General features: G+C 38.5%; 1 long non-coding RNA gene and 1 pseudogene across 1 annotated transcript; one reads left to right on the top strand and one right to left on the bottom strand.

The window, feature by feature from the left end:
• Positions 1-2,295: 2,295 nt before the first annotated feature.
• On the top strand, positions 2,296-3,475 carry LOC118500454. The gene is made up of 2 exons (XR_004903012.1): positions 2,296-2,345; positions 2,565-3,475. It is a non-coding gene; the product is annotated as an uncharacterized LOC118500454 (long non-coding RNA).
• A 4,530-nt stretch (positions 3,476-8,005) lies between these two features.
• Positions 8,006-9,876, bottom strand: LOC114496992 (annotated as a pseudogene).
• Between the last annotated feature and the right edge of the window lie 2,302 nt (positions 9,877-12,178).

Genomic DNA, 12,178 nt, shown 5'->3' with positions numbered 1-12,178 from the left:
ACATTTCTGTTGAGAAATTGGATGGCACTCTAATTGATGCTCCCTTGCATATAACTACCTGCTTTTCTCTTATGGCTTTTAGAATTATTTTTTTGTCTCTAAGCCTTGTCATTTTTATAATGATTTATACAAAGTACTCACCCTAGTCCCTGACAGATCCATCCTCATGCAAATGAAGACTACAAAATAAACTTAAAAATGGGACCACTGTAATAACATAATCAATAAATATATTTTAAAAATCAATAGTTTTTATATGTATGTATACATTTTTGTATTTGTCAGTTATAGTCAATGTTCAAAATTATTTTGTTTCAGGTGTACAGCATAATGGTTACACATTTACACAATGATTATCCCCATAACTCTAGTGCCTACCTGGCACCAGACATAGTTATCAGAATATTATTATTGACTATATTCCCTATGCTGTACTTTACATACCTGTGACTATTTTGTAACTGTCAATTTGTGCTTCTTAATCTTTTACCCCTTATTACCCAACCCCCTTCCCATCTGGCAAACATCAGTTTGTTCTCTGTAACTATGAGCCCTTCTTTTGTTCATCCATTTATTTTGTTCTTTAGATTCACAATATAGGGGAAATCATATGGTATTTGTCTTTCTTTGCCTGACTTATTTCACTTAGCATAATACCTGCTAGGTCCATCCATGTTTTCAAAAATGGTAAGATTTCATTCTTTTTTGTGGCTGAGTAATATTGTAACAGGGTGAAGCCAAGGTGGGGGGGGCAAATAGGGATTTGTAATGGGGTCCAGAAGAGCTTGGAGATAACTGAATCCACACCACAGGGCCACACTTGCCCGGAATGCTGGCAGCTATGTCCAATTGTGTGAGGAGCTGGAAATGGGGTTGCAGAAGAAGATTGGCACTGGGATTTAAATCCAGGCAAGGCAGCAATTTGGCTTCTCTTTTTGGGACCATGGGTCTTTTCGGTGACCATGTGGCTTTGGAAGTGCTCCCTTTTTGCCATGTGGATGGTTCCGGAAGCCTGAATCATACATAGACTTCTACTTCTTTCCTGCGATACAGTACCCTGGACTGGGCAGATGGAGAAGGAAGGACTGTGTGTGTTTGTGGGTATTCCAAAGAACTTAAGTCTGTATAACTTTTACATAAATAATAATTCCTTTCCTTTTCACTGATCTCTGGTATTGAGAGACATCTTTCCTCTGGTGGCAGGCAAAGCAAACCTAGTATGGGAGAGGAACCACCAGAGAAAAAGGGGGGTCTTTTATATCATTCAGCCCCAGCCCCCAGTCTGTCCTGTAACAGCTTTTGGTGATCCAGATGGGATGATAATTGCCTGTGGCAGACTGATCCCCTCAGGTGTGAGAGAGTGAGACTTCAGAATTTTTCCCAGTCTCTGAGAATTTCTCTGCACTCCTCCTGAGGGCATCAGCCACCTAATCACACCCAGAAATGTGAAAAGGAAATGAAATGGGGAAGGGAGCAGAGGAGTGAAATGCTTTGGTTGAGCACTTCTTTCTAAACACTGTTTTGGAATAATGAAGTTGTGGATAATGGTTTGGTTAGTATGCTGCTTTCCAGGTTGCCCCTGTCTGCTGGCTCACAGTTTTGGTAAGCCCAGGTGGCACTAAGGGAACCTGTATGCAGGTTTGGGGAGAAGCAAACCCCTAGGCTCTGTAAGCCGAGCCTGCATGTATGTTGGGGATGGGACAGCAAGCCACGTGGGTGCGCTGCCATTTTGGGTAAAATGGAAGATAAGCCACGTGAGTGCCCCACCACGGAGGTTGGAGCATGCATGGGCATCGCTATCTTGGACAACCCAGCATGCATGGGCGCCACCATCTTAGAACTGGGCAAGGTGGTGGGCTAAGGGTTCTCTTCAGATCATGGGCTGTGTTGCTGCTGTGTGGGCACTGCACCAGTCAGGTTCTCTGTGCAACTGGTTCTGATAGGAAGAGCTCTGGTTCTGAAGGTAATGAACTGGGGTCAAAGGGTGACCATCTGACTTATAGAGTGTTTGCAAAGTCTAAGCTTCAGAAAGCTGCAGGATGTCCCTGCAAATCTAGGGACTTTTAGTGGAAGATACATATAGTGCTAGGGAGTTTTGGCTGCCAGATACTGAGTTTAAGTATAGTCCTTCCCAGTGTGGGGAAGGAACAGGGATTAAAAATGAATTATGGTTAAATCTTAATGGAAAAAAAACTATATAAGAAAGATTGTGAAAGTTTTAAACCTAGAAAAGGAAACCTCAACTACTCATTTTCTGGTTTTATGGGAATGTGGTTTCAATTTGGTTCTATTTCTGATCAGAAATCCTCTGTACCTGAAGACCTAGTTAAGGTCACCTGTAACTGGTTGGGGAGAAAATGCCTTTGCTGCTCAGGACCCAGGAAGTGTCATTCAGGGTTGATGAGTGCTTCAGCCTGAGGCAAAGGAGCAAGTCTCTGCCATTGAGACCAGATCTGAAAGGAGCAAGTCTCTGCTATTGGTTTTGTTTCTGATCAGAAATTCTCTGTATCTGAAGACCTGTTTAAGGTCACCTGTAAGACCTAGGAAAGGTCATCTGTAACCAGTTGGGGAGAGTGCCTTTGCCACTCAGGACCCAGGAAGGGTCATTCAGAGCTGATGAGTGTTTCAGCCTGAGGCAAAGGAGTATGTGTCTGCCAATGAGACACGGCCTGAAAGAGCATGTCTCTGCAGAGGCACCAGTGGACGCACTGGTACAAGAGAATGCCTCTATCTTTGTACCATTCTGTTTTGCTCTGTATCTGCTCTGAAGAGGAAATTGAGGATTCCAGGGAAAATTAAAACTTCACACCCTATAGGAAAATAAACAAGGGAAAGTGTAAGATTTGTAAATGAAAGAAGGTATATAAAAAGATATCAGAAGAAAAAGGATTTTCCTTCACACTTGATATTTTTCTCCTTACCTGATCCCTCCAAAATTTGGCATTACATAAGGTTTCTTTGCATAAATCCATTAAGACCAGTCATTAATGGTGATTTGTTAATTGAAATTTTAACTGGGATTTCACACCTGAAGGAGATGTATCTGGGTTCTGGTCATCACCAGAAAGCCCTGAGGAACTGGGATTGACTTGCAAAACTAGCGAGAACCCACAAGAAAAGCCTAGTACCTTGGTTGGTTGTGCAGTTCATAGCAGTCTTTCCAGGGAAGGAATGAAGGTTGCTTTCCTGAAAGATAGCCAAAAAGGAACCTGTAGGCACAATGGAAGCCTCAAGGATTTGACTGAAACAACTGGTGCAGGCAAAGCCAGATGGCAGATGTGTGGCTCTGCTTCTGTGCCTTGAGGGGCAGACTAAAAAAGTCAACCTAAGTGCTCTCTGTGTGAATTCCAGTAAAGCAGATTAAAGATCATAGGTGATCCAGGCTGCTCTTAGTGTGTTTATGCAAACAAACAGTAAAAATTAAAAGATGGACTGAAAGTAGTCCCTTTGATAACAATGAGGGTGATCTTAGGAATATTATGGTTCGAAGAAAATCACAATACTCAGTATTGGACATCAGAAATGGCACAACTAACTGTCTTGAAAGTTTGTTTTTCAATTTACAGGCACTAAGGACCTGTCAAATTGCCACTGTTAGATATCATTGCAGTAAGGGCCTTGTAACAAGATGTCTTCCCAAAAGACAGTCTCACAGGCACAGAGACTGGCTTGGGAATTTTGTGTTCTTCCTTCTGTTTTTTGTAGAGTGTATGCCTTGGACCTCATTATCTGAGTGACTTGTTGCAATATCACTTAAGAAGCTCACCCTCATCACCACCCCCTAAGACTCAACGGTTTGACTGAGCTAAGTGGTTGGGTTGGGGAAGTCTGTGGGCTTCATTTTAGAACTGATATTCCCTTTTCTGTCCTAAAGGCTTATACAGAAAGGGCCCAGAAATCTGAAAGGAGGGAAATCCTAATATATACCCCTCAGCCCAAGTGAAGTACAGTGGGCCACAAGGGTTTTGGTTAGGTGTAGCATGCCTTGCACACCTTCCTCCAGATAAGCCATTCTTTAACTAAGTCCCTGCCTTTGTCATTTAGTGGTTATGATTTAATTGTGCTTCCAACTCTCTTTCCAAATCTGTCACCTCCAGGATATGACTAGGATGCCAACTGTCCAGTAATGTCAGCTTTTGGACACCAAGCCTGCAACTTCCTGGTGACAGCCAACTGACCTGGATTCTGTAAGATCCTTCCCCTTACAGGAAGGACTCCCTCTATGCTGCAACCTCTCCCTGCTTTCAGGGCACCCCTGACCCAAGAGTAGGTAGGATGACGTCCATGTCTAGCCAGTAGTTGCAAGAAGATGAGACCTTCGTCCACTGTCCATTATATCATTATAAAGGGGCTGTATATCTGAAAGGAGGGATTTGTAACAGGGTGCAGCCAAGAAGGGAGCCCCAAATAGGGATTTGTAATGGGGTCCAGAAGAGCTTAGAGATAATTGGCTCCACACCACAGGGCCACACCTGCCCAGAATGCTGACAGCTGTGGCCAATTGTGGGAGGAGTCGGAAATGAGGCTACAGAAGATTGGCGCTGGGATTTAAACGAAGGCAAGGCAGCCATTTGGCTTCTCTCTTTTGGGGACCACACATCTGTTTAGGACCATGAGGCTTTGGTGTCTTGGTTGGGACCACATGGCTTGGGTGAGAGTCAGGACCATGCAGCTTTGGAAGTGTTCCCTTTTGCTATGCGGAGGGTGCTGGAAGGACTGTGTGTGTCTGCGGAGAACTTTAGTTTGTATTATTTCAAATACATAATAAATTCCTTTTCTGTTCACTGACATCTGGTATTAAGAGATGTCTTTCCTCTGATAGCAGGCAAAACAATCCCAGTAGGTGGGGAGGAATCCCTGGAGAAAAAGGAGGAGTCTTTTATATTATTCAGCCCCATCCCTTGGTCTGTTCTGTAACAATATTTTATTGTATATTACCACCTCTTCATTATCCAATAGTTTATTGATGAGCATGTGGGTTGTTTCTATATCTTGGCTATTGTAAATAACACTGCAAAGAACATAGGGGAGAGGTGTATATATCTTATTGAATTAGTTTTGGGATTTCCTTGGATAAATATTCAGAAGTGAAATTCCTGGATCATAGGTACTTCTACTTTGAGGAAACTTTACATTGTTTTCCATAGTGGTTGCACCATTTTGCAATCCCTCAAAGAGTACACAAGAATTCCACTTACTCCACATCTTCATCAACACTCATTTGTTGACTTATTGATGATAGTCATTCTGACATGCGTGAGTTGATATCTCAATGTGGTTTAAAATTGCAATTTTCTGATGATTACTTACATTGATCATCTTTTCATATGTCTGTTGTATGTTCTCCTTGGAGAAATATCTATTCAAGTCCTCTGCTCATATTTTAATTGAATTGTTTGGGGGTTTTGGTGTTAAGTTGTATGAGTTCTTTATAAATTTAAGATATTTACCTATTATCAGATATACCATTGGTGACTATCTTTTCCCATTCAGTTGGAGATATGAGAGAATTTTTTTTGTTGATGGTTTCCTTTGCTGTACAAAAGCTTTTAGTTTGATATAGTCCAATTTGTTTATTCTTTTGTTTCTTTTGCCTGAGAAGATATATCAGAAAAAATATTACTAAGAACAATATCAGAGTTTACTTCCTACATTTTCTTCTAGGAGTTTGTGGTTTCAGGTCTTACATTTAAGTCTTTAAGCCCCTTTGAATGTATTATTGTTTATGGTGTAAGAAGGTGACTTGGATTCATTTTTTTTTTTTTGCATGTATCTGTCCAGTTATCCCAACATTATCTATTGAGTAGACTGTCTTTACTCCATTTTATATTTTTGCATTCTTACTTATGTATTAATTGACCACATTAGTATGGGCTTATTTTGGGACTCCCTATTCTGTTCCATTGATTTATGTGTGTGTGTGTGTTTTTATGCCAGTACCATGCTGTTTTGGTTACTATAAATTTGTAGTATAGTTGATATCAGACAGCATGATACATCCAACTTTGTTCTTTTTTTCAAGATTGCTTTGGTGATTCAGGGTCTTTTTTGATTACTTCTTTTTTTTAAATATAATTTATTGATTATGCTATTATAGATTACTTGTTCTAGTTTTGTGAAAAATGCCATTGGTTTTTTGACAAGGATTGCATAGAACCTACAGACTGCTTTAGGCCACATGGACATTTTAATATTAATTCTTCCTATCAATAACCACAATATATGCTTCCATTTATTTGTATATTCTTTAATTTCTTTCCTCAATGTCTTATAGGCTTTGAGTACAAGTCTCTTACACCCTTGGTTTAATTTATTCCTGAGTATTTTTTTATTCAATTGTAAATAGGATTGTTTTCTTAGTTTCTCTTTCTGATAGATCACTATTGGTGTATAAAAATGCAACCAATTTCTGCATATTACTTTGTATCCAGCTACTTCACTAAATTAATCAATCAGTTCTAGTAGTTTTTTGTACAATAGAATCTTTAGAGTTCTCTCTATATACCACGTCATCTATAATAGTGACAATTTTCTTCTTCCTTCCCAATTTGGATGCCTTTTTCCTTTTGTCTGATTGCTGTGGCTGGGACTTCTAATACTATGTTGAATAAAGTTGTGAAAGTGGGCACCCCTGTCTTGTTCCTGATCTTAAGGAAAACACTTTTCACTTTTTACTGTTCAATATGATGTTAGCTGTGCATTTCTCATATATGACATTTATTATATTAAAGTATGGTCCTTCTTTTCCCACTTTGCTGTGAGTTTTTATCATAAGTGGATGCTGGATTTTTGTCAAATGCTTTTTCTGCATCTACAGATATGATTATATACTTATTAAACTTCATTTTATTCATGTGTTGTATCATGTTTAACTGATATTCAGGCAATAAACCAAACTTGCATCCCAGGAATAAATCACAAAGATCATATTTGTCTGTAATTTTTTCAATGTATTGCTGATTTTGGTTTGCTAATACTGAGTTGAAAATTTGTTCATCAGGGATACGGGGCTAAAATTTTCTTTTTTGTTAATGTCTTTCTATGGTTTTAAAATTAGGGTAATGGTGACCTCACAAAATAAGCATGGCAGAGTCTCTCCATTTGAATTTTTTTGGAACAGTTTGAGAAAGATAGGTGGTAATTGTGGGAGGCCGCTCTGCGTGGTGTGGGCCCAGCTCCCACTCGCAGATGTACAGTACCCACACCCACAGATAGGCTCTCCCATAGGGAATCAGGCCTGCAATGTGCCTAGGCCACTTTGAGTCTTGCTTTTTGCTAAAACTCCCTCAACCTGAATTGAGGACATTTACTGCAGAGCCACTTCCTAGAATCCATGCTAAACCTTCCAAGGATGAGTATAATTGGTTCAACCACTTTTGCCTTTTCATTTGCAAATATCCCTCTTCTGTGATGTGATTAGCAGCATTGGCTCCTTTGTCTTCTGTAAAAGGTAACCACCTAAAGTGAACCTGTGCATAGTAAATGAGGACCATCATGTAATGGGCGGAGAGACCCAATAAGGGCCTGTCACAGTGGAGGCCGCAGCTTTTGCTCCTCTTGAGAGAAAAGTCATGCTGTCCCTTTTCCTCCACTAGACTCGGTAGTCCATGTGAATGTCTCATTTCATCCATAATGATGCAGACACCGCAGGCCAGTGTCTGCAGCAGGTAATTCTTCTTTAAATGCTTGTTAAAAATTCCCCTGTGAAACCATCTGGTTCAGAAATTTTGTTTAAGTTTTTGATTACTGATTTGAATTCATTGGGATTCTCTTCTGATTTTCTGGGGTTTTTAATTCAATCTTGAAAGACTATTTTCATGGAAATATCCATTTCTTCCAGATTGTTTGATTTGTTGGCATATCATTATTTGTAGTATTTTCTTAAAATATTTTGTATTTCTTTGCTGTCATTTGTCACTTCTCTTTCATTTAAGGAATCCTCTTCTCTTTCATTTATTTGGATACTCTCTCTTTGTTTTACAGTATGGTGAAAGGTTTATCAATCTTTTTTTTCCAGTTTCCAAAGTTTTTAGTTCACGCATTGATTTCAAAATTTTCTTAGGCTTTGTCTCTAATGTGTGTCACTGTGCAAAATGTCTCCTATTGCAAAGAAACTTGGAGGCTGGGGATCCAGAACACAGTGAGAGCCTCAGGCCTCCCAGGCATGCTTCAGGAGCTCTTGTCTTGGGAGAAGAAAGGAGCATCTGCAAAGGTAAGACACCTCATGCTCCCCAGGTGCACATCACAGTGCTTCCTTGGTTGATGACACATTTCCATAGCATCAAGTGGTCCACAATGGAATCCCTTTCATCTTTCATCACATTCTTTTAAAAAAACAGAGAAGATATCAGGAATTAAATGACCTTAAACCAATGTTAGAGAAATGAGGAGAAAAAGTTAATGTACAAAGAAATATAATACACAAAAGAAAATATGCAGTGTTTTATAAGCTGCATACAGTTCAACAAAAAAGTTGGGGAACACAAATTTGGTTATTTAGATTATGAAAAGCATTTATTACAAGAAGATAATCTTTCCAATTTTAAAAAGAAAACATATGACTGAAAACATTCAGCCTGGAAACTGGGTTAAACAATTCCCAAGTCCTTATCAAGGAAATTCCCAAGTGTCAATCAAGGAAAATACATCTTGGAATTTAAAATTAGGGAAGCCTATTCACAATTTAAATGGGGGGAAAGAAAAAAACAGATCAAAATAATGTCAGAGTGATTGTTTATATTTTATAGTCTTTCAGCACATAAAACTGTACTTTCTAAATGTATTTCTCCATAAATTTTGTGAAATTCAGATTACAGAGTATCATTGACAAATCTTTTGTCTTTTATCTGATCATCTACTCCTTTTGCACAGTTCTTGAAAACAGCATCATCATCCCACCTTCTTTTAACTTTGAAGTTGGCCTGAGGCTGGGATGGGCCAGTGAGATTAAGGAGAGGGTTTCCACTCAGAATGCTTTCAATATGAATCCCTCCTTCTGCAGCTTTTTGCTCTTGTTCCTTCCTGGCTTGTTCTTCAGCTCTTTCTTTTTCAATTTTTTTTTCCAATTCTGCAAGAGGAGGTGCAGTGTCATCATCATCACTCTCCTCTTCAAAATCTTCATCTTCTTCTTCCTCCCCTGTTAGAGGACCATCTGCATCAAGGTTGGCCGTGGGATTCTGGTCTAACTGAGGCTTCTTTGACACTGAAGATGAGGTTGTATGTTCTCGCATTGGATGATCTGTTTTTTTCCCTTTCAGCAGCTAACTCTCTCTCTTCCAGCTCTCTTCTGAAGTCATGGTTCTGAAATTCTTCAGGGGCATCCTGTGTGGCCTGTCTATATTTTATCTTTGTAATGAGAAGGTAGGTCTCCACTAGAATACTGCTTTGAGAGCTGGCTCAAGTCACCTTCTCCTTTTCTCCCACATCTCACAGGTTCAAATGTTGGCCAAGCTGTTGTCATCATCTTTTATGCCTTAGCCAAGGTCTGACCCAGCAATCTCTGCAGATCACACAGACACCATAATGACTCTTCAGGTTTATCAATTTTGTTTAGCATTTCAAAGAACAAGCTCTTGGTTTTATTAATCTTTTGTATTTTTTTAAGACTCAATTTTATTTCTACTCTAATCTCCATTATTTCCTTCCTTCTACTCATTTTTGGCTTTGTCTCTTGTTCTTTTTCTAGGTCCTTTAGGTATAAGGTTAGATTATCTATTTGAGATTTTTTTTATTCCTTGAAGTCAGCCTGTATTGCTATGAATTTTCCACTTATAACTGTTTTTGCTGTGTCCCGTAGATTTTGGCCATTGTTTTCATTTTCATTTGTCTCAAGATATATATTGATTTTTTCCTTGATCTCATTGTTAACCCATTCATAGTTTAATAACATGTTAGACTCCATGTGTTGGTAAATTTTCATTTTTTCCTTGTAACTGATTTCTAGTTTCATATCATTGTGTTTGAATAACATGCTTGGTATTATTTCAATTCTCTTAAATTTATTGACGTGTTCTGTGGCCTAACACATGGTATATGCTAGAAAATGTTCCAAGCATACTCAAAAAGAATGTGTATTCTGCTGCTTTGGGTTAAAATGCTCTAAAACACCGATTAAATCCATCTGATCTACTGTGTCATTTGCTATTGTTTCATTGCTGATTTTCTGTCTGGAAGACCTATCTATTGATGTCAATGCAGTGTTAAACTCCCCTGCTATGACTGTATTACTGTTGCTCTCTCATTTTATGTTAACACTTGCTTTATGTATTTAGGTGCTTCTATGTTGTGTACATAAATGTTTACAAGGGTTATAACCTCTTGTTGTCTTGATTCCTTTGTCATCATGAAATAGCCTTCTTTGTGTCCTGTGTTTTAAAGTCTCTTCTGTCTGATATAAGTATTGTTTCCCTAGCTTTTTAAACTTACATTTCTTTTAAATATATTATTCCATATCTTTACTTTTAATCTGTGTGCCTTTTGATACAGTGTGTTTCCTGTAGATATCATATGTATGGGTCTTTTTTTGTTATCCATTTAGTTACCCTATGTCTTTTGATTAGATATTTTAATCCATTTAGGTTTAAAATGATTATTCATAGGTACAAAGCTATTGCCATTTTATTATTCATATTTGTGTTCCCCTTTTCCCTTCTTTTTAAAGAAGTTTAATATTTTTTATAATACTAATTTGGTGGTGACGAACCCTTGTAGTTTTTTATTGTCTGTAGAGCTCTGTATCTCTTTTTCAATTTCAAATGCCAGCCTTGATGGGTAATATTGGTTGTACATATTTGATTATCATCACTTTGAGTATTTTGTGTCAATCAGTTCTGGCCTGAAGAAGTTTCTGTTGAGAAATCAGCTGACAATCTTATGGGAGCTCTCTTGTAGTCAACTGTCCTTTCTCAGGTGGCTTTAAAGTTTCTCTAATTTTTGGTATTTTAATTATGATGTGTCTTGTATGGCTTTGGGGGTTCATCTTATTTGGGACTCTTCACATCCTGGTATTGTGTGTCTTTTTCCTTCACCAGGCTAGGGAAGTTTTCAATCACTATATTTTAGGTTTTTTAACTATATTTTATTGAGTATGCTATTAGCCATCATCCCATTTATTTCTCTCCACCCTGTACCCTCCTCCCACCAGCATCCTCCTCTTCCCCAGTTGATGTCCATGGGTCATACATATAAGTTCCTTGGATTCTACATTTCTGTACTATTCTTAACCTCCTCCTGTCTATTTTGTACCTACCATTTATGCTTCTTATTCCCTGTACCCTTATCCCCATTCTCCCCAGTACCCCTCCCTGTTGATAACCCTCCATGTGATTTCCATTTCTATGATTCTGTTCCCGTTCTAATTGTTTGCTTAGGTTTTTTTTTTTTTAAGGTTTGCTTGTTGATAGTTGTATGTTGTTATTTTACCATTCATACGTTTGATGATGTTCATTTTCTTAGATAAGTCCCTTCAACATTTCATATAATAAGGTCTTGGTGTTGATGAACTCCTTTAACTTGACCTTATCTGAGAAGCACTTTATCTGCCCTTCCATTTTAAAAGATAGCTTTGCTGGATAGAGTAATCTTGGATGTAGGTCCTTGCCTTTCATGACTTGGAATGCTTCTTTCCAGTCCCTTCTTGCCTGCAAAGTTTCTTTTGAGAAATCAGGTGATAGTTCTATGGGAACTCCTTTGTAGGTAACTCTCCTCTTCTCTTGCTGCTTTTAAGATGCTGTCCTTATCTTTAATCATGGGTAATGTAATTATGATGTGCCCTGATGTGTGCTTTCTTGGGTCCAATCTTGTTTTGAACTCTGAGCTTCCTGGACTTCCTGTAAGTTGATTTCCTTTGCCAGATTAGGGAAGCTCTTCATTATTTTTTCAAATAAGTTTTCAATTTCTCATTCTTCTTCTTCTCCTGTTGGCACCCTTATGATTCAGGTGTTGGAATGTTTGAAGTTGTCCTGGAGGTTCCTAAGCCTCTCCTCATTTTTTTGAATTCTTGTTTCTTCATTCCTTTCTGGTTGAATGTTCATTTCTTCCCTCTGCTCCATATTGTTGATGTGAGTCCTGTTTTCCTTCTCTTCACTGTTGGTTCTCTGTATATTTTTCTGTACTTCACTTTGCATACCTTTCACTTTTTCCTCTATTTTGCAACTATACTCAACCATTTCTCTGAGCA

The sequence above is a fragment of the Phyllostomus discolor genome, chromosome 5, assembly GCF_004126475.2.
Source record: "Phyllostomus discolor isolate MPI-MPIP mPhyDis1 chromosome 5, mPhyDis1.pri.v3, whole genome shotgun sequence".
Classification (NCBI taxonomy): Eukaryota; Metazoa; Chordata; class Mammalia; order Chiroptera; family Phyllostomidae; genus Phyllostomus; species Phyllostomus discolor.
Note: the sequence above shows the minus strand (reverse complement) of the source record. Positions and strands in the feature narration are given on the sequence as shown.